The sequence below is a fragment of the Oncorhynchus mykiss genome, chromosome 8 (genome assembly GCF_057628025.1).
Source record: "Oncorhynchus mykiss isolate SJ-2025 chromosome 8, ASM5762802v1, whole genome shotgun sequence".
Lineage (NCBI taxonomy): Eukaryota > Metazoa > Chordata > Actinopteri > Salmoniformes > Salmonidae > Oncorhynchus > Oncorhynchus mykiss.
The window spans coordinates 5,098,065-5,117,500 of record NC_143029.1 but is presented as its reverse complement, the minus strand read 5'-3'; the positions used below and the strand labels follow the sequence as shown (position 1 = coordinate 5,117,500).

The window sequence follows — 19,436 nt, the reverse complement described above, 5'->3', positions numbered from 1 at the left end:
ACACACACACACGCGCCCGCTAGCGCACACACACACACACAGCAGACGTACTGTACCCAGACCAGACAGACAAAGACAGCCACACAGAACAAGGTAGAGCAGAACAGGGTAGAGCAGAGTAGAACAGGGTAGAGCAGAACAGGGTAGAGCAGAACAGGGTAGAGCAGAACAGGGTCGAGCAGAACAGGGTCGAGCAGAACAGGGTCGAGCAGAGCAGAACAGGGCAGAGCAGAACAGGGTAGAGCAGAACAGGGTAGAACAGAACAGGGTAGAGCAGGGCAGAGCAGAACAGGGTAGAGCAGAGCAGAACAGGGTAGAGCAGAACAGGGTAGAGCAGAACAGGGCAGAGCAGAACAGGGCAGAGCAGAACAGGGTAGAGCAGAACAGGGTAGAGCAGGGCAGAGCAGAACAGGGCCGGGTCGAGCAGAGCAGGGTAGAGTAGAGCAGAACAGGGCAGGGCACTGCACTGCCTAGTGGAAGTGGCCTCAGGAGAAGCCAAACACACAGCACAGTCCGGGTGTGAGAGGAAATGGCATGTATTAGTTAGGAAATAGAACTGCACTCAAGGCAGGTCCTGTCCTGCGAGCACACGCACAAGATCAATCAAATATGACACGTGGGTGTGTGTATGTGTGTGCGTGAGCGTGCCTGCCTGTGTGCCTGTCTGCCTGCCTGCCTGCCTGCCTGCCTGTCTGTCTGCCTGCCTGCCTGCCTGCCTGTCTGTCTGCCTGCATACGTAAGTGTGTGTGCAGTCAGGCACATGTACCAGTCGTCAGGGCATGAACTCTACAAGGTGTGGAAAGAATTCCACAGGGATGCTGGCCCATGGTGACTCCAATGCTTCCCACAGATTTGTTAAATTGGTTACATGTCCTTTGGGTGGTGGGCCTTTCTTGATACACACGGGAAACTGTTGAAAAACCCAGCAGCGTTGCAGTTCTTGGCACACTCAAACCAATATGCCAGGCACATACACCCATACCCCGTTCAAAGACATTCCAATATTTGGTCTTGCCCATTCACCCTCTGAATGGCACACATACTCAATCGATTTCTCAATTGTCTCAAGGCATAAAAATAATTATTTAACCCCGTCTCCTCCCGTTTCATCGACACTGACTGAAGTGGATTTAACAAGTGACATCATTAAGGGATCATATCTTTCACCTGGATTCACCTGGTCAGTCTGTACCTCACGTTGATTAGCCTCGTCGCTTCCCATGGCAGACATCAGCTGAAGAAAGGTTGGGAACTCAACCTCACAACACGTCAAACCAATAAAATGCCTTTTGCTTGGGACACCAAATGAGTGTCGTAGGAGCTACAGTGTAATAAGGAACGGCACCAGTGACAGGAAGCAGCTAGTCACAACGAGGGTCGTTTTGAGAAAAGTCAGCTAATCTTGTAAACTACTTAGGTACAACTAGCTACTGTTAGCTACTAGCTAGTTCAATTTTACCTCACAATTATAAAAGCCAACATCTTAATAAAAACAGCATATTATTGACTTAAAAAGGTTTGGCTGTGAGCCCAGTATCTAGCTTATACAGGGTCAGTGGTAGGCCGACATAGAGCAACCATGCACTGTCTATCTGGGGCGGCAGGTAGCCTAGTGGTTAGAGCGTTGTGGTTAGAGCGAATCCCCGAGCTGACAAGGTCAAAATGTGTCGTTCTTCCCCTGAACAAGGCAGTTAAACCCACTGTTCCTAGGCCGTCATTGAAGATAAGAATTTGTTCGTAACTGACTTGCCAAGTTAAATTAAAGGTTCAATTAAATAAGTACAAAAAAAGAAATCTCCCCTCAACTCTGGACCTCGAAGTGATTTCCACTCCTTTAAAAAAAAAAATGTCCCCCTCTAATCAGGGACTGATTTAGACCTGGGACACCAGGTGGGTGATTCCCCTCTAATCAGGGACTGATTTAGACCTGGGACACCAGGTGGGTGATTCCCCTCTAATCAGGGACTGATTTAGACCTGGGACACCAGGTGGGTGATTCCCCTCTAATCAGGGCCTGATTTAGACCTGGGACACCAGGTGGGGGATTCCCCTCTAATCAGGGACTGATTTAGACCTGGGACACCAGGTGGGTGATTCCCCTCTAATCAGGGACTGATTTAGACCTGGGACATCAGGTAGGGGATTCCCCTCCAATCGGGGACTGATTTAAACCTGGGTCACCAGGTGGATGTAATTAATGATCAGGTAGAACAGAGAACCATCAGGCTCTGGACCTGGTAGGGTCAGAGTTGAATACCCCTGGTCTACTATCTACTATGGGAACAACTGCAACCTTTTTGCAAGCAACATTGCTAAAAAAAAATAATAAAATAACATTTACCTCATAATATATGTTAACTGGAATGCTCATCTCCTATAGCCTAATTGTCATCTCCTTATTTTCATACCGTACCTAAATTGCAAGGGTTGGATTTGTACTAAACCCTTTTATATGTCAGAACTTAAAAGGAATGTACAAAATCTGGAATCTGGAATACTTTGTCTACTGATAAAACTTTAAATTGACAACATTAGCTCAACATGTACATAATGCCTCATTGGTGATGCATGCTATATGATGAGCAACAGAATGGGTTCAGATAGCTGATATACTGAGAAAGAGTGACAATCAAATCAAATAGATTTCTCATCTTACAACTAGACAAAATGAAAATGTTGTTTTGAGAATACAACACTATCTGTCTTTTAGGGCAGCAGGGTAGCCTAGTGGTCAGAGCGTTGAGCCAGTAACCAAAAGGTTTCTGGATCGAATCCCCGAGCTGACAAGGTACAAATCTGTCGTTCTGCCCCATGAACAAGACAGTTAACCCACTGTTCCTAGACCAGTTAACCCACTGTTCCTAGACCAGTTAACCCACTGTTCCTAGACCAGTTAACCCACTGTTCCTAGACCAGTTAACCCACTGTTCCTAGACCAGTTAACCCACTGTTCCCAGACCAGTTAACCCACTGTTCCTAGACCAGTTAACCCACTGTTCCTAGACCAGTTAACCCACTGTTCCTAGACCAGTTAACCCACTGTTCCTGGGCCGTCGTTGAAAATAAGAATTTGTTCTTAAACTGACTTGCCTAGTTTAAATAAAGGTTAAATTTAAAAAAAGAATACAGACAGAACCACTGTAATTAGTCAACATTGGCACTAGTTCAGCTTGAATAATAGTTTAACATTTAAAACAAGTTTAAACACTTCACTTCAATGAATCAACACTTCTCTACAAAATGTACAAATATGATAACTTGTATGATAACTTGTATGTCAACTGTATGTCAACTTGTATGTCAAGATTAATATAAATTGTGTCGTTCGAGTCCTGAATAGTGTATACACAAATGACTTGTTTACTGCTCTTATTACCTTGGTAACCGGTTTATGACAGCAATAAGGCACCTTGGGGGGGGTTGGTGGTATATGACCAACATACCACAGTTAAGGGCTGTACGCCATGTTGCATCGTGCCTAACAGCCCTTAGCCGTGGTATATTGGCCATATACCACCACCCACCACCCCCTCTGATCTTATTGGTTAAATAGATCATTGTGTAGTGTAGGACAGTGTAGTGTAGTGTAGGACTGTGTAGTGTAGTGTAGGACAGTGTAGTGTAATATAGGACAGTGTAGTGTAGTGTAGGGCAGTGTAGTGTAATATAGGACAGTGTAGTGTAGTGTAGGGCTGTGTAGTGTAATGTAGGACAGTGTAGTGTAATGTAGGACAGTGTAGTGTAGGACAGTGTAGTGTAGTGTAGGGCAGTGTAGTGTAATATAGGACAGTGTAGTGTAGGACAGTGTAGTGTAGTGTAGGACAGTGTAGTGTAATGTAGGACAGTGTAGTGTAGGACAGTGTAGTGTAGTGTAGGGCAGTGTAGTGTAATGTAGGACAGTGTAGTGTAATGTAGTGGAGGACAGTGTAGTGTAGGAAGGGCAGTGTAGTGTAATGTAGGACAGTGTAGTGTAGGACAGTGTAGTGTAATGTAGGGCAGTGTAGTGTAATGTAGGACAGTGTAGTGTAGGATAGTATAGTGTAGGACTGTGTAGTGTAGTGTAGGACAGTGTAGTGTAGTGTAGGGCAGTGTAGTGTAATGTAGGACAGTGTAGTGTAGGACAGTATAGTGTAGGACTGTGTAGTGTAGTGTAGGACAGTGTAGTGTAGTGTAGGACTGTGTAGTGTAGTGTAGGACAGTGTAGTGTAGTGTAGTGGAGGACAGTGTAGTGTAGGAAGGGCAGTGTAGTGTAATGTAGGACAGTGTAGTGTAGGACAGTGTAGTGTAGTGTAGGACAGTGTAGTGTAATGTAAGACAGTGTAGTGTAGTGTAGGACAGTGTAGTGTAGTGTAGAACAGTGTAGTGTAGGACAGTGTAGTGTAATGCAGGATAGTGTAGTGCAGTGTAGGACAGTGTAGTGTAATGTAGGACAGTGTAGTGTAATGTAGGACAGTGTAGTGTAGGACAGTGTAGTGTAATGCAGGATAGTGTAGTGCAGTGTAGAACAGTGTAGTGTAATGTAGGACAGTGTAGTGTAGTGTAGGGCAGTGTAGTGTAGGACAGTGTAGTGCAGTGTAGGACAGTGTAGTGTAATGTAGGACAGTGTAGTGTAGGACAGTGTAGTGTAGTGTAGGACAGTGTAGTGTAATGTAGGACAGTGTAGTGTAGGACAGTGTAGTGTAGTGTAGGACAGTGTAGTGTAGGACAGTGTAGTGTAGTGTAGGACAGTGTAGTGTAGTGTAGGACAGTGTAGTGTAATGTAGGACAGTGTAGTGTAGGACAGTGTAGTGTAGTGTAGGACAGTGTAGTGTAGGACAGTGTAGTGTAGTGTAGGACAGTGTAGTGTAATGTAGGACAGTGTAGTGTAGGACAGTGTAGTGTAGGACAGTGTAGTGTAGTGTAGGACAGTGTAGTGTAGTGTAGGACAGTGTAGTGTAGTGTAGGACAGTGTAGTGTAGTGTAATGTAGGACAGTGTAGTGTACTGTAGGACAGTGTAGTGTACTGTAGGACAGTGTAGTGTAGGGCAGTGTAGGACAGTGTAGTGTAGGGCAGTGTAGGACAGTGTAGTGTAGGGCAGTGTAGTGTAATGTAGGACAGTGTAGTGTAGTGTAATGTAGGACAGTGTAGTGTAGTGTAGGACAGTGTAGTGTACTGTAGGACAGTGTAGTGTAGGACAGTGTAGTGTAGGACAGTATAGTGTAGGACAGTGTAGTGTAATGCAGGATAGTGTACTGCAGTGTAGGACAGTGTAGTGTAGTGTAGTGTAGGACAGTGTAGTGTAGTGTAGGGCAGTGTAGTGTAATGTAGGACAGTGTAGTGTAATGTAGGACAGTGTAGTGTAGGACAGTGTAGTGTAGTGTAGGGCAGTGTAGTGTAATGTAGGACAGTGTAGTGTAATGTAGGACAGTGTAGTGTAGGACAGTGTAGTGTAGTGTAGTGTAGTGTAGGGCAGTGTAGTTTAATGTAGGACAGTGTAGTGTAGTGTAGGACCGTGTAGTGTACTGTAGGACAGTGTAGTGTAGGGCAGTGTAGGACAGTGTAGTGTAGTGTAGGACCGTGTAGTGTACAGTAGGACAGTGTAGTGTAGGGCAGTGTAGGACAGTGTAGTGTAGGACAGTGTAGTGCAGTGTAGGACAGTGTAGTGTAGTGTAGTGTAGGGCAGTGTAGTGTAATGTAGGACAGTGTAGTGTAGTGTAGGACAGTGTAGTGTAGTGTAATGTAGGACAGTGTAGTGTAGGACAGTGTAGTGTAGTGTAGGGCAGCGTAGTGTAATGTAGGACAGTGTAGTGTAGGACCGTGTAGTGTAGGGCAGTGTAGGACAGTGTCGTGTAGGACAGTGTAGTGTAGTGCTGTTCTCTGCTCTTATCTGCTCTGCTGCTGTTCATATTGAGTCATTCAACTCATAGAAACGTGTGAGAAGAGAAAACAGGATCTCAGCCCACCGCTTTCATTTCTCCTTCTTCTAACGGCCTCATCAGGCTTGATGTGCACTCAGCATGCTCCCTTCCTCTGGCAGGCCCAGCGTTGAGAAACCAGCCTCTCAAAAAACGTGTTCACTATGACTAAACATTTCCATAATATTCATTACCAAATTTAAGCCTGATCCCAGACCTGTTTGTATTGCCACGTATGAGTTGTCAAGACGGCGCAAACCGTTCTGCGACCAGGCTACTGTATATCAATGAAGAGGGGAAAGAACCCCCAACAACATCAATGAATCTGAGGCTATGACAGTCGTTAGCTAGCTATCATTAGATATCATTAGCTTATCATTAGCTATCATTAGCTATCATTAGATATCATTAGATATCATTAGCTATCATTAGCTATCATTAGCTATCATTAACCAAATGTTAGCCTGGCTATGTGGTAGGGAGGTAGAAGGGATTGGTATTATTAATTATAGTGTAAATGTCTGGAACAGATCATGATGACATCATGTAAGAGACTTCAGGATGGGTTAATATCCAAGATAGGTACTTCATCGTCCAGGGTGATCATCTATCATTCATCATCCAGGGTGATCATCCATCATTCATCATCCAGGGTGATCATCCATCATCATCCAGGGTGATCATCCATCATCATCCAGGGTGATCATCCATCCAGCATCCGTTAATAACCACGGAGGAGCTGCATTCAAGTATGAACTAACCAGAACCAAGGCGCTGCAGTACAAGAATGCATGGAGTTCCCTGTACGCCTATACCACATAACCTTGGCTTTTCCAGCAATGCTAGAAATTAACACATTGGCCAACAGCTAGCGAAACATTGGCCAACAGCCTCTCCTCTCCCCTCTCCCCTCTCCCCTCCTCCCCCCTCCTCCCCTCCCCTCCTCTCCTCTCCCCTCCCCTCCCCTCCCTTCCTCGCCTCTCCTCTCCTCTCCTCTCCCCTCCCCTCCTCCTCTCCTCCTCACCTCCTCCTCCCCTCCTTTCTCCCCTCCTCCTCACCTCCTCTCCCTTCCTCTCCTCTCCCTTCTTCTCCTCCTTCCCTCCTCCTCTCCCCTCCTCTCTCCCCTCCTCCTCCTCTCCCCCTCCCCTCCTCCCCTCCTCTCCTCTCCCTTCCCTTCCTCTCCTCTCTCCTCCTCCTCCCCTCTCCTCTCCCTTCCTCTCCTCACCCTTCCTCTCCTCTCTCCTCCCCTCCTCTCCTCTCTCCTCCTCCTCTCCTCCTCCTCTCCTCTCCCTTCCTCTCCTCTCCCTTCCTCTCCTCTCTCCTCTCCTCCCCTCTCCTCTCTCCTCTCCTCCTCTCTCCTCCTCCTCCTCTCCTCCTCTCCTCTCCCTCTCCTCTCCTCTCCCTTCCTCTCCTCTCCCTTCCTCTCCTCCTCCTCTCCTCTCCCTTCCTCTCCTCCTCCTCCTCTCCTCCTCCTCTCCTCCTCCTCTCCTCTCCTCCTCCTCTCCCTTCCTCTCCTCTCCCTTCCTCTCCTCTCCTCCTCTCTTCTCCCTTCCTCTCCCCTCCTCTCCTCTCCCTTCCTCTCCTCTCTCCTCCTCCTCCCCTCTCTAACCAGAGTGGTGTGGTCAGTTACAGCAAACATAAGTCAATGTCTAAGTCCAAAAATGGCACCCTATTCTCACATAGTGAACTACTCTTACCCAGGGCCCTATGGGGCCTTTTCTTAACCAGGGCCCTATGGGGCCTTTTCTTAACCAGGGCCCTATGGGGCCTTTTCTTGACTAGGGCCCTATGGGGCCTTTCTTTGACCAGCCCTATGTGACCTGTAGTGCAATATGTAGGTGAATAGAGGGTGCCGATTGGGACACTGCCATAGTCACACATCAGATAATGTCACAACACAATAGCAGCATGTGTAAATATATATATATACATAATATATAAATCGCTGTTGGAGAGGGAGATATAATTTGTTTCGCTTCACAAAAGAATTGTGACATCTGGAAGTGATATAGTTCTCTGACTGTTGCTTCTGTCTCGGGGCGTTTCATGACCTCTCAATGGCTTTCTGTCTTTTTCTATAAAATACGTTTGTTCCAGCGACTGCATACATTTAAAAATGTTTCTTTATTTTTTTTAGGTTACACCCTTTCACTTCTGGGTGTGCACTTCCATACTGTCCATCTAGGTTAGAAACGTCTCAGCCTCCGTCCAATGTTTATACATGACATGTGGATTGACTTAAGAGACTAAGAAAACACACTGCCATGTACCTATAGCACTAGGCAAGGATCTGCTCCTACTCTAGTTGTTGTGTGGATAGCTGTTAGCTAGGTCTATTTGTTGTGTGGATAGCTGTTAGCTAGGTCTATTTGTTGTGTGGGTAGCTGTTAGCTAGGTCTAGTTGTTGTGTGGGTAGCTGTTAGCTAGGTCTAGTTGTTGTGTGGGTAGCTGTTAGCTAGGTTTAGTTGTTGTGTGGGTAGCTGTTTGCTAGGTCTATTTGTTGTGTGGGTAGCTGTTAGCTAGGTCTAGTTGTTGTGTGGATAGCTGTTAACTAGGTCTAGTTGTTGTGTGGGTAGCTGTTAGCTAGGTCTAGTTGTTGTGTGGATAGCTGTTAACTAGGTCTAGTTGTTGTGTGGGTAGCTGTTAGCTAGGTCTAGTTGTTGTGTGGCAAGCTGTTAACTAGGTCTAGTTGTTGTGTGGATAGCTGTTAACTAGGTCTAGTTGTTGTGTGGATAGCTGTTAACTAGGTCTAGTTGTTGTGTGGCTAGCTGTTAGCTAGGTCCAGTTGTGTGGATAGCTGTTAACTAGGTCTAGTTGTTGTGTGGATAGCTGTTAACTAGGTCTAGTTGTTGTGTGGATAGCTGTTAACTAGGTCTAGTTGTTGTGTGGCAGCTGTTAGCTAGGTCCAGTTGTGTGGATAGCTGTTAACTAGGTCTAGTTGTTGTGTGGGTAGCTGTTAACTAGGTCTAGTTGTTGTGTGGATAGCTGTTAGCTAGGTCTAGTTGTTGTGTGGATAGCTGTTAGCTAGGTCTAGTTGTTGTGTGGCTAGCTGTTAACTAGGTGTAGTAGTTGTGTGGATAGCTGTTAACTAGGTCTCGTTGTTGTGTGGCTAGCTGTTAGCTAGGTTTAGTTGTTGTGTGGATAGCTGCAATGCATTAATGTAGGGGAGGGAGCAGGGAGGACGCAGGCAGGCAGCCTGGCAACCATCTCTCCCAAGAGAAAGGCACTGGAAGGCATTTCTACTTAAAATAAACCCAGAGAGAGAGACAGACAGAGAGAGAGAAAGAGAGAGAGAGAGAGAGACCGAGAGGAGGAGAGACAGAGAAAGAAAGAGAGAGAGACAGAGAGTGTGAGACCGAGAGGAAGAGAGACAGCGATAGAAAGAGAGACAGAGAGAGAGAGAGAGAGAGAGAGAGAGCGAGAGAGAGAGAGCGAGAGAGAGAGAGAGAGAGAGAGAGAGAGAGAGAGCGAGAGAGAGAGAGAGAGAGAGAGAGAGAGAGAGAGAGCGATAGAAAGAGAGACAGAGAGAGAGAGAGAGACAGAGAGAGAGAGAGAGAGACAGCGATAGAAAGAGAGACAGAGAGAGAGAGAGAGAGACAGAGAGAGAGAGAGAGAGAGAGAGAGACAGCGATAGAAAGAGAGACAGAGAGAGAGAGAGAGAGACAGAGAGAGAGAGAGAGAGAGAGAGAGACAGCGATAGAAAGAGAGACAGAGAGAGAGAGAGAGAGACAGAGAGAGAGAGAGAGAGAGAGAGAGAGAGAGAGAGGGATGTTCAGTCCGGGTCCCGTCGGCCCTAGTAGCTTGTCGGCTCGCCAACCCTCCCCATTTATCCACAGCAGTGTTCAATATACCCGGGCAGGCAGGCAGGCAGACAGGCAGACAGTGGGGCATTTAAACCCCTCAACACACACTCATAGACATGCATATAGACAAACACTCATAGAAACACTCTCTAATTAATATATACTGTACACATACTAAGACAAGGCATACACTCTTTCAATTGTACACACTCATTCAAAGGAATGAGTTGTTAGAATAGAGCAGGGGTTAAGTTGGGGCTGTTAGGTCGGGGTATTGATGGTAGAAGACTCTGGGGCTGTTAGGTCGGGGTATTAATGGTAGAAGAGTCTGTGGCTGATAGGCCGGGGTATTGATGGTAGAAGAGTCTGGGGCTGATAGGCCGGGGTATTGATGGTAGAAGAGTCTGGGGCTGATAGGCCGGGGTATTGATGGTAGAAGAGCCTGGGGCTGATAGGCCGGGGTATTGATGGTAGAAGAGTCTGGGGGCAGTTAGGCCGGGGTATTGATGGTGGTATTGATGTAAACCTAACCAGACTAAGGGTATAGGGTGCTATATTAGGGTATAGGGTACTATATTAAGGTATAGGGTGTTATATTAAGGTATAGGGTGTTATATTAAGGTATAGGGAGTTATATTAAGGTAAACAGAGTTATATTAAGGTATAGAGTGCTAAATAGGGAATCGGGTGCTATATAGGGAATCGGGTGCTATATAGGGAATCGAGTGCTATATAGGGAATCGAGTGCTATATAGGGAATCGGGTGCTATATAGGGAATAGGGTCTCCCTTTGGAATAGGGGGAGAGAGATAGGGAATAGGGTGCTCCCTTCGGAATAGGGAGAGAGAGATAGGGAATAGGGTGCTCCCTTCGGAATAGGGGGAGAGAGATAGGGAATAGGGTGCTCCCTTCGGAATAGGGGGAGAGAGATAGAGAATAGGGTGCTCCCTTCGGAATAGGGGGAGAGAGATAGGGAATAGGGTGCTCCCTTCGGAATAGGGGGAGAGAGATAGAGAATAGGTGCTCCCTTCGGAATAGGGGGAGAGAGATAGGGAACAGGGTGCCATTTCAGACGCATCCCGTGACTGAGGCTGTTTCCAGTTTCTTTCACTGATGGAACACCAACAACCACGTAAAACATTGTGAAACCAGGCAATGTAAACTCTAAAACTCCAATGTAAACAGACTCTTATAACACACTGTAATTACACACAGGTTATCTCACAAGGAGCAGATGGATCATTTCCTTAAAGACGATGATAATGGAATAGGCTACTTACTCACAAGTTGGACTTGCAATCCCCTTCTGGTGGTGGTGGTGGTGGTATGTTTTAGACACTGTTCAGAAGATATGAATAATAGTTATTTTAACTCATATAACATGTTTCAAAACAGAAGAAACATACTTCAGATATACAGTACCAGTCAAAAGTTTGGACACACCTACTCATTCAAGGGTTTTTCTTAATTTATTTTTTTACTATTTTCTACATTGTAGAATAATAGTGAAGACATCAAAACTATGAAATAACACATATGGAATCATGTAGTAACCAAAGAAAAGTGTTAAAAAATAACATTATATTTTAGATTCTTCAAAGTAGCCACCCTTTGCCTTGATGACAGCTTTGCACACTCTTGGTATTCTCTCAACCAGCTTCATGAGGAATGCTTTTCCAACAGTCTTGAAGGAGTTCCCACATATGCTGAGCACTTGTTGGCTGCTTTTCCTTCACTCTGCGGTCCAACTCATCCCAAACCATCTCAATTGGGTTGAGGTCGGGGGATTGTGGAGGCCAGGTCATCTGATGCAGCACTCTCCTTGGTCAAATAACCCCTACACAGCCTGAAGGTGTGTTTTGGATCATTGTCCTGTTGAAGAATAAATGAGAGTCCCACTAAGCGCCAACGTATCGCTGCAGAATGCTGTGGTAGCCATGCTGGTTAAGTGTGCCTTGAATTCTAAATAAATCACAGACAGTATCACCAGCAATGCACCCCCACACCATCACACCTCCTCCTCCTCCAAGCTTCCCGGTGGGAACCACACATGCAGAGATCATTCGTTCACCTACTCTGCGTCTCTCAAAGACACTGCGGTTGGAACCAAAATTTTAAAATTTGGACAAATCAGACCAAAGGACAGATTTCCATCGGTTTAATGCCCATTGCTGATGTTTATTGGTCCAAGCAAGTATATTATTCTTATTAGTGTCCTTGAGTCGTGGTTTCTTTGCAACAATTCGATCATAACGGCCTGATTCACGCAGTCTCCTCTAAACAGTTGATGTTGAGACGTGTCTGCTACTTGAACTCTGTGAAGCATTTATTTGGGCTGTAATTTCTAAGACTGGTAACTCTAATGAACGTATCCTCTGCAACAGAGGTAACTCTGGGTCTTCCTTTCCTGTGGCGGTCCTCATGAGAGCCAGTTTCATCATATCGCTTGATGGTTTTTGCGACTGCACTTGGAGAAACTTTCAAAGTTATTGAAATGTTCTAGATTGACTGACCTTCATGTCTTAAAGTAATGATGGACTGTTGTTTATCTTTGCTTATTTGAGCTGTTCTTGCCATAATATGGACTTGGTCTTTGTCCAAATAGGGCTATCTTCTGTATACCACCCCTACCTTGTCACAAAACAACTGATTGGCTCAAACGCATTAAGGAAAGAAAGAAATTCCACAAATTAACTTTTAACAAGGCACAACTGTTAATTGAAATGCATTCCAGGTGACTACCTGGTTGAGAGAATGCCTAGGTTGTGCAAAACTGTCATCAAGGCAAAGAGTGGCTACTTTGATGAATGTAAAATATATTTAGACTTCTTTTACACTGTCTTGGTTCCAAATGTGTTATTTCATAGTTGTGAGGTCTTCACTATTATTCTGCAATGTGGAAAATAGTCAAAAAATTAAGAAAAAACCCTTGAATGAGTCGGTGTGTCTGAACTTTTGACTGTTACTGTATATGTATTATTAACTTTCTAAATGATGAAGATGATGGAGATGAGGAAGAAGAGGGATGATGAGGATGATAATAATTTAATTCATAAACATATAATCGAGCTATTAGCCACGAGCATGGCAGTGAGTTTCCATTTAACTTCTAAATGCATAAACGGAAATGTCAGCCTGTCTGTGTGAACTTGAGTGGGCTGCTAGTCTGCGACTGTAGCCTAAAAAGCAATGTGAAACAATACTATACATTTTACATACTTCTTTTTCAAACACAAATAAAATCACCAAGAAAACTAAAACAAAACGTTCTCCCCTCATACGAAAGAATATTTCCCCCCAATTCTGCTTTCTGTTCTAAATACCGCTGATAGCACCACAAATGTCGCGTGTATAGCCCTCTTAATGTTACATAACGTTGGTACCTCGCAGCGGGGACTGCTTGTGGTTGATATTAACTTTCACCGCCTCCTTACATCGTAACAATCTATTCTATAGTAGTGTTCAAGGCACGCTGCAAGCGACATTCATTCGCTACTTTGTACCGTTTGATCAAAGACGTTGTACCAAGAAAAACAACAAAGAGTTGTTGTGCAAAATCCATGAGAAAAAGTTACAATATAAGTGATGTAATAATGCGTCTAGTCTAGTGCATTACACTATCGCAAGCCGAAACTAGTCAAATAACATTGTTGTAAAATAATACAATTGTAAAAAAAAAATATTTTAAAAACAATCATGAAACACAAAAACATAAGTTAAAACCTATTAGAAAAAGTTTAACATGTGTAAATAATGTCTAAACAGTTAATCGAGTTCGTCTAAGTTTAGTAACTTAAACCAGAAATGGTAAATTAATAGGTTAATTTACCTGTATTAGGTCCAAAATCTGCGGTGATATAACGTGTCCGTAACTTGTGAATCGGATATAGGTTTTGATATTAAAAGTCCTTGCGTCAGCCCGTTTAAATAGTCATCGGTAAAAACTGGGAGGGTTCGGGAATGCGGAACTTGCTTGTCCCAGACGCATGGATAGAAATACAGGCAGGCCTGAATAAAACGCTCCACCCCTAGCAACCAAAAAAAAAACACACACAACATTCTGGTGCGAGGAAACTTACAGATGCCTGTTTTGGAAACTGGAGAGACCCAGTGCATCCACGCCAAGTTGTGGCTATAAACATACATGTCTTATTTGTTTATAAATATAAATGTGAAAAGCATAAACAAAATAAAGTTAGTGTGTGTGTGTGTGTGTGTGTGTGTGTGTGTGTGTGTGTGTGTGTGTGTGTGTGTGTGCGCGCGCGCGCGTGTGCTAGAGAGAAGGAGAGCGCGAGAGCGACAGAGCGATTTAATATATTTAGAGTTGTAATCGGATGCTCCGTCAATTCATCTTGAAGTCAGTTCAGTATGTTGCACAGGCTGCTCTTATTTGGTGTACTGGAATTCTGAACATTTCTCTCAGTGGTAGCTCCCTATAGTCGGAGTCTTTTTCACTTTTCTCTGTCTACCTGTACAGTGACTGAGACATGAGCATGGTCTGACAGTTAGCGAACTAACCCCCGTGTGCCAGCTCTCTCAGATGAATTATGATACTGTAAGCGTCGCCAAAATACAACGTAAATGTAATCAACAGATGAACTACAAATATAAAATACGCCATGTTTTGTTGGCATCAGTTACTGAAGTATTTATCCCTTATAATCTCAATCAAGAACAGTGTACTTGTATGTAAGACATGACTTAAAAAACTTGCAAAAATTGTATCTGTCTGGGTCTTGATTTAGACATTCTTGATAATATATATTAGACGGGTGGGTACTTGAATTGATAGACAGCCAGTCCAACAAGATCATGATGATGCCCTCTCCACCGTCCGTGGTCCACCTGGAAGGAACAGGCAGCTGCGCTTCTATCTGAACCGCTGCGTTACCACAAATATCCCCTCCTCTGTTTTTTTTTAGCGATTCTAATTTGGTTTCACCGTCCAGTTCCTGAGAAGGGGGGGAGGGGGGGGGGGGGGGGGTTCTGAGGAAGGTCGGGTCTATGCGTCACAGTCTCTCTCCAAACACAGATGACAAGTCGAGGTGGATTGGAGGCATTTCACAATGGGGTCCTGAGTGGGGTTTTTTTGAGAGAGAGAGAGAGAGAGAGAGAGAGAGAGTCAAGGCTATAGTCTACATCCTTCCTGTTTGGCTCTAGTTTACTCCTAGGTGGCGTGAAAAATGGCACCCTATTCTCTACATAATGGCACCCTATTCTCTACATAATGGCACCCTATTCCCTTTATAATGGCACCCTATTCTCTACATAATGGCACCCTATTCCCTTTATAATGGCACCCTATTCCCTTTATAATGGCACCCTATTCTCTACATAATGGCACCCTATTCCCTTTATAATGGCACCCTATTCTCTACATAATGGCACCCTATTCCCTTTATAATGGCACCCTATTCTCTACATAATGGCACCCTATTCGCTACATAATGTAGGGAATAGGGTGCCATTATAAAGGGAATAGGGTGCCATTATAAAGGGAATAGGGTGCCATTATAAAGGGAATAGGGTGTCATTATAAAGGGAATAGGGTGCCATTATAAAGGGAATAGGGTGTCATTATAAAGGGAATAGGGTGCCATTATATAGAGAATAGGGTGCCATTATAAAGGGAATAGGGTGCCATTATGTAGAGAATAGGGTGCCATTATAAAGGGAATAGGGTGCCATTATAAAGGGAATAGGGTGCCATTATGTAGAGAATAGGGTGCCATTATGTAGGGAGTTGAGGCTCTGTGATTCCTCCCTGTCTGTCTGTCTGTCTGCCTGCCTGTCTGTCTGTCAGTCTGTCTGCCTACCTGCCTGTCTGTCTGTCTGCCTTCCTGCCTGCCTGTCTGTCTGTCTGTCTGCCTACCTGCCTGTCTGTCTGTCTGTCTGTCTGCCTTCCTGCCTGCCTGTCTGTCAGTCTGTCTGCCTACCTGCCTGTCTGTCTGTCTGTCTGCCTTCCTGCCTGTCTGTCAGTCTGTCTGCCTACCTGCCTGTCTGTCTGCCTTCCTGCCTGCCTGTCTGTCTGTCAGTCTGTCTGTCTGCCTTCCTGCCTGTCTGTCTGTCTGTCTGTCTGTCTGTCTGTCTGTCTGTCTGTCTGTCTGTCTGTCTGTCTGTCTGTCTGTCTGTCTGTCTGTCTGTCTGTCTGCCTTCCTGCCTGCCTGTCTGTCTGTCTGTCAGTCTGTCTGCCTACCTGCCTGTCTGTCTGTCTGTCTGCCTTCCTGCCTGCCTGTCTGTCTGTCAGTCTGTCTGCCTTCCTGCCTGTCTGTCTGTCTGTCTGTCTGACTGTCTGACTGTCTGTCTATCTGTCTGTCTGTCTGTCTGTCTGTCTGTCTGTCTGCCTTCCTGCGTGGACAAAGACTTTCAACAAATCCCCTGCTCGATAGGAGGCTGAGGAGGGAGGCAGTACAGACAGAGATGGCAATCAGTAGAGGAAACTACATGGTCTGTGTGCCGAGTTGGCACTGTGGGGTCTCACTGGAGAGAAGGCCTCGGGTACAACAAAAACAATAACCTTTCACAGTGACATTTCTGTGAAAATATACCACACTGAGCATAATGAAGTCCCCCAAAAAAATTCCACCAGTTAATATCAATTATTTGTTTAATCTCAGTAGAGACAAATCAAAGTAATATGAACCCGTGTCGAGAGATTCTCTCATCTCTTGCAAAACCAGGAACATTACTGGAACCATTTTCATTCAATTAGAGCTGAAAAAGAAAATAGGACATAAATAAAAATCTGTGTTTAAATATTGCATTTTTCTTTGCCCACTTTAGAATCGTTGGGTCTTTGATAGCTTTCTGCACTATGATCAAGGCTGGCGTACGTGATTACATTTGGTATCATTTGGTATCATTTGGTATCATTTGGTATCATTGCCCAGCCTGCGTCCCAAACGGAACCCTACATTCCTCACTCTACTCTGGACCAACTCGGGCTCTGGTTTTGTCTCATCTTGATTACTGTCCAGTCGTTGTGGTCCAGTTCTGCAAGGGAAAGACCTAGTTAAGCTGCAGCTGGACCAGAACAGAGCGGCACGTCTTGCTCTTCACTGTAATCAGAGGGGCTGATATAAATATTATGCATGCCCAGTCTCTATCGGTTGAGAGTTGAGGAGAGACTGACTGCATCACTTCTTCTTTTTATAAGAAACATTGTGTTGAAAATCCCAAATTGTTTGCATAGTCAACTTACACACAGCTCTGACACACACACTTATCCCACCAGACATGCCACCAGGGGTCTTTTCACAGTCCCCAAATCTAGAACAAATTCAAGGAAGCGTACAGTATTATATAGAGCCCTTATTGCATGGAACTTCCTTCCATCTCATATTGTTCAAATCAACAGCAAACCTGGTTTCAAAAAACAGATAAAGCAATTCTCTTCCTGTAGTTTATCAGGATCCTCATTAACTATAACAACAGCTTCTCTTCCTGGGGTTTATCAGGATCCTCATTAACTATAACAGCAGATTCTCTTCCTGGGGTTTATCAGGATCCTCATTAACTATAACAGCAGATTCTCTTCCTGGGGTTTATCAGGATCCTCATTAACTATAACAGCAGCTTCTCTTCCTGGGGTTTATCAGGATCCTCATTAACTATAACAGCAGCTTCTTTTCCTGGGGTTTATCAGGATCCTCATTAACTATAACAGCAGATTCTCTTCCTGGGGTTTATCAGGATCCTCATTAACTATAACAGCAGATTCTCTTCCTGGGGTTTATCAGGATCCTCATTAACTAAAACAGCAGCTTCTCTTCCTGGGGTTTATCAGGATCCTCATTAACTATAACAGCAGATTCTCTTCCTGGGGTTTATCAGGATCCTCATTAACTATAACAGCAGATTCTTTTCCTGGGGTTTATCAGGATCCTCATTAACTATAACAGCAGCTTCTCTTCCTGGGGTTTATCAGGATCCTCATTAACTATAACAGCAGATTCTCTTCCTGGGGTTTATCAGGATCCTCATTAACTATAACAGCAGATTCTCTTCCTGGGGTTTATCAGGATCCTCATTAACTATAACAGCAGCTTCTCTTCCTGGGGTTTATCAGGATCCTCATTAACTATAACAGCAGCTTCTTTTCCTGGGGTTTATCAGGATCCTCATTAACTATAACAGCAGATTCTCTTCCTGGGGTTTATCAGGATCCTCATTAACTATAACAGCAGCTTCTCTTCCTGGGGTTTATCAAGATCCTCATTAACTAAAACAGCAGCTTCTCTTCCTGGGGTTTATCAGGATCCTCATTAACTAAAACAGCAGATTCTCTTCCTGGGGTTTATCAGGATCCTCATTAACTATAACAGCAGATTATCTTCCTGGGGTTTATCAGGATCCTCATTAACTATAACAGCAGATTATCTTCCTGGGGTTTATCAGGATCCTCATTAACTAAAACAGCAGCTTCTCTTCCTGGGGTTTATCAGGATCCTCATTAACTATAACAGCAGATTATCTTCCTGGGGTTTATCAGGATCCTCATTAACTATAACAGCAGATTCTCTTCCTGTGGTTTATCAGGATCCTCATTAACTATAACAGCAGATTCTCTTCCTGGGGTTTATCAGGATCCTCATTAACTATAACAGCAGATTATCTTCCTGGGGTTTATCAGGATCCTCATTAACTATAACAGCAGATTATCTTCCTGGGGTTTATCAGGATCCTCATTAACTAAAACAGCAGCTTCTCTTCCTGGGGTTTATCAGGATCCTCATTAACTATAACAGCAGCTTCTCTTCCTGGGGTTTATCAATACATACACACCAACTATCTAGGTCAAATAGGGGAGAGGCGTTGTGCTGCGAGGTGTTGCTATATCTGCTTTTTTTTAAACATTTAGTGCACTATATAGGGAACAGTGTATTCTGTGTGGGTGGGAGTTTAAACATCAATATAAGAAATTGAAAGTGAAATGGCAGTTTACTTCAGGAAATGTACCCTTATTAATGAACTGGCTTTTAATTTACATACATTTATAAAATATTATTTATTATACAGTATTTACTAAAACATGTGATAGTTCCAAGTTTATGTCCAAGGCATGTGACCCCTGCCAAGCAGACTCAAATAAAAAGAAATTGAGTCAGCATAGGATATGGTACTCCTGCAAGCTGCATCAATGCAAAACAGCCATGGAAAAGATTCAATATGGTCTACTATATGTCTCTGCATATAAACCTGAGGGGAATGTCCTATAACGCAAAACTCCAGTCCAGACACTTCTCTTCTCTGACTCACTGTCTGTCTATCGATATCATCAGACAGATGGACATCATATCTTCCATAATAATCCTTCCTTCCTTCCTTTTTCTCCCTTGAAAAGAATCCCAGACAGTCTTGTCAATCACGTCAACACGTCTGTCTGTCTTCACAGTTATTTCAGTCTCTGTCTGGCATTATGTTAACAGCAGTTCCATATCTGACCATTTTTAGTAGTTTACACGGTGACAAATGTTTTAAATCTAATATAATATTAAGGAACTGAGACACAAAGTATTTGGATAACAGTCGTCCAAAAGTAGTTAAGAACTTGAAAACCTATCAAGGATTCAAGGGCACGTTCTCCTTTAATTTCGCACATTAAAAGGATAGAAATATAGATGTGATCAGAATAAATGGAAAAAAATATCTGAATTTGGCCACCCGTCCCCCCTCAAACATGCGTGACGTCCCTGATCAGAATCTATTCAACAGGTTAGATAGTTACCATGGCTGCGA

The 19,436-nt window shown here is 44.1% G+C and overlaps 1 protein-coding gene and 1 long non-coding RNA gene across 5 annotated transcripts in view; one reads left to right on the top strand and one right to left on the bottom strand.

Moving 5' to 3' along the window:
- The window catches only part of LOC110515018 (jun dimerization protein 2), a 27,797-nt gene extending 13,232 nt beyond the window's left edge, over positions 1-14,565 (bottom strand). The window contains exons 1-3 of one of the 4 annotated variants that reach the window (XM_090242441.1): positions 13,528-14,565; positions 11,307-11,570; positions 10,979-11,036 (exon numbers count right to left, since the gene is read on the bottom strand). The gene's annotated coding sequence lies outside the window, so the exon portion shown is untranslated. The remainder of the gene's footprint in view (positions 1-10,978; positions 11,037-11,306; positions 11,571-13,527) is intronic. The other 3 variants (XM_090242442.1, XM_036984596.2, XM_036984597.2) reach the window with 3 other exon arrangements.
- Positions 8,297-8,843, top strand: LOC149981373 (uncharacterized). The gene is made up of 3 exons (XR_016497569.1): positions 8,297-8,418; positions 8,451-8,642; positions 8,799-8,843. It is a non-coding gene; the product is annotated as an uncharacterized LOC149981373 (long non-coding RNA).
- Positions 14,566-19,436: the final 4,871 nt, after the last annotated feature.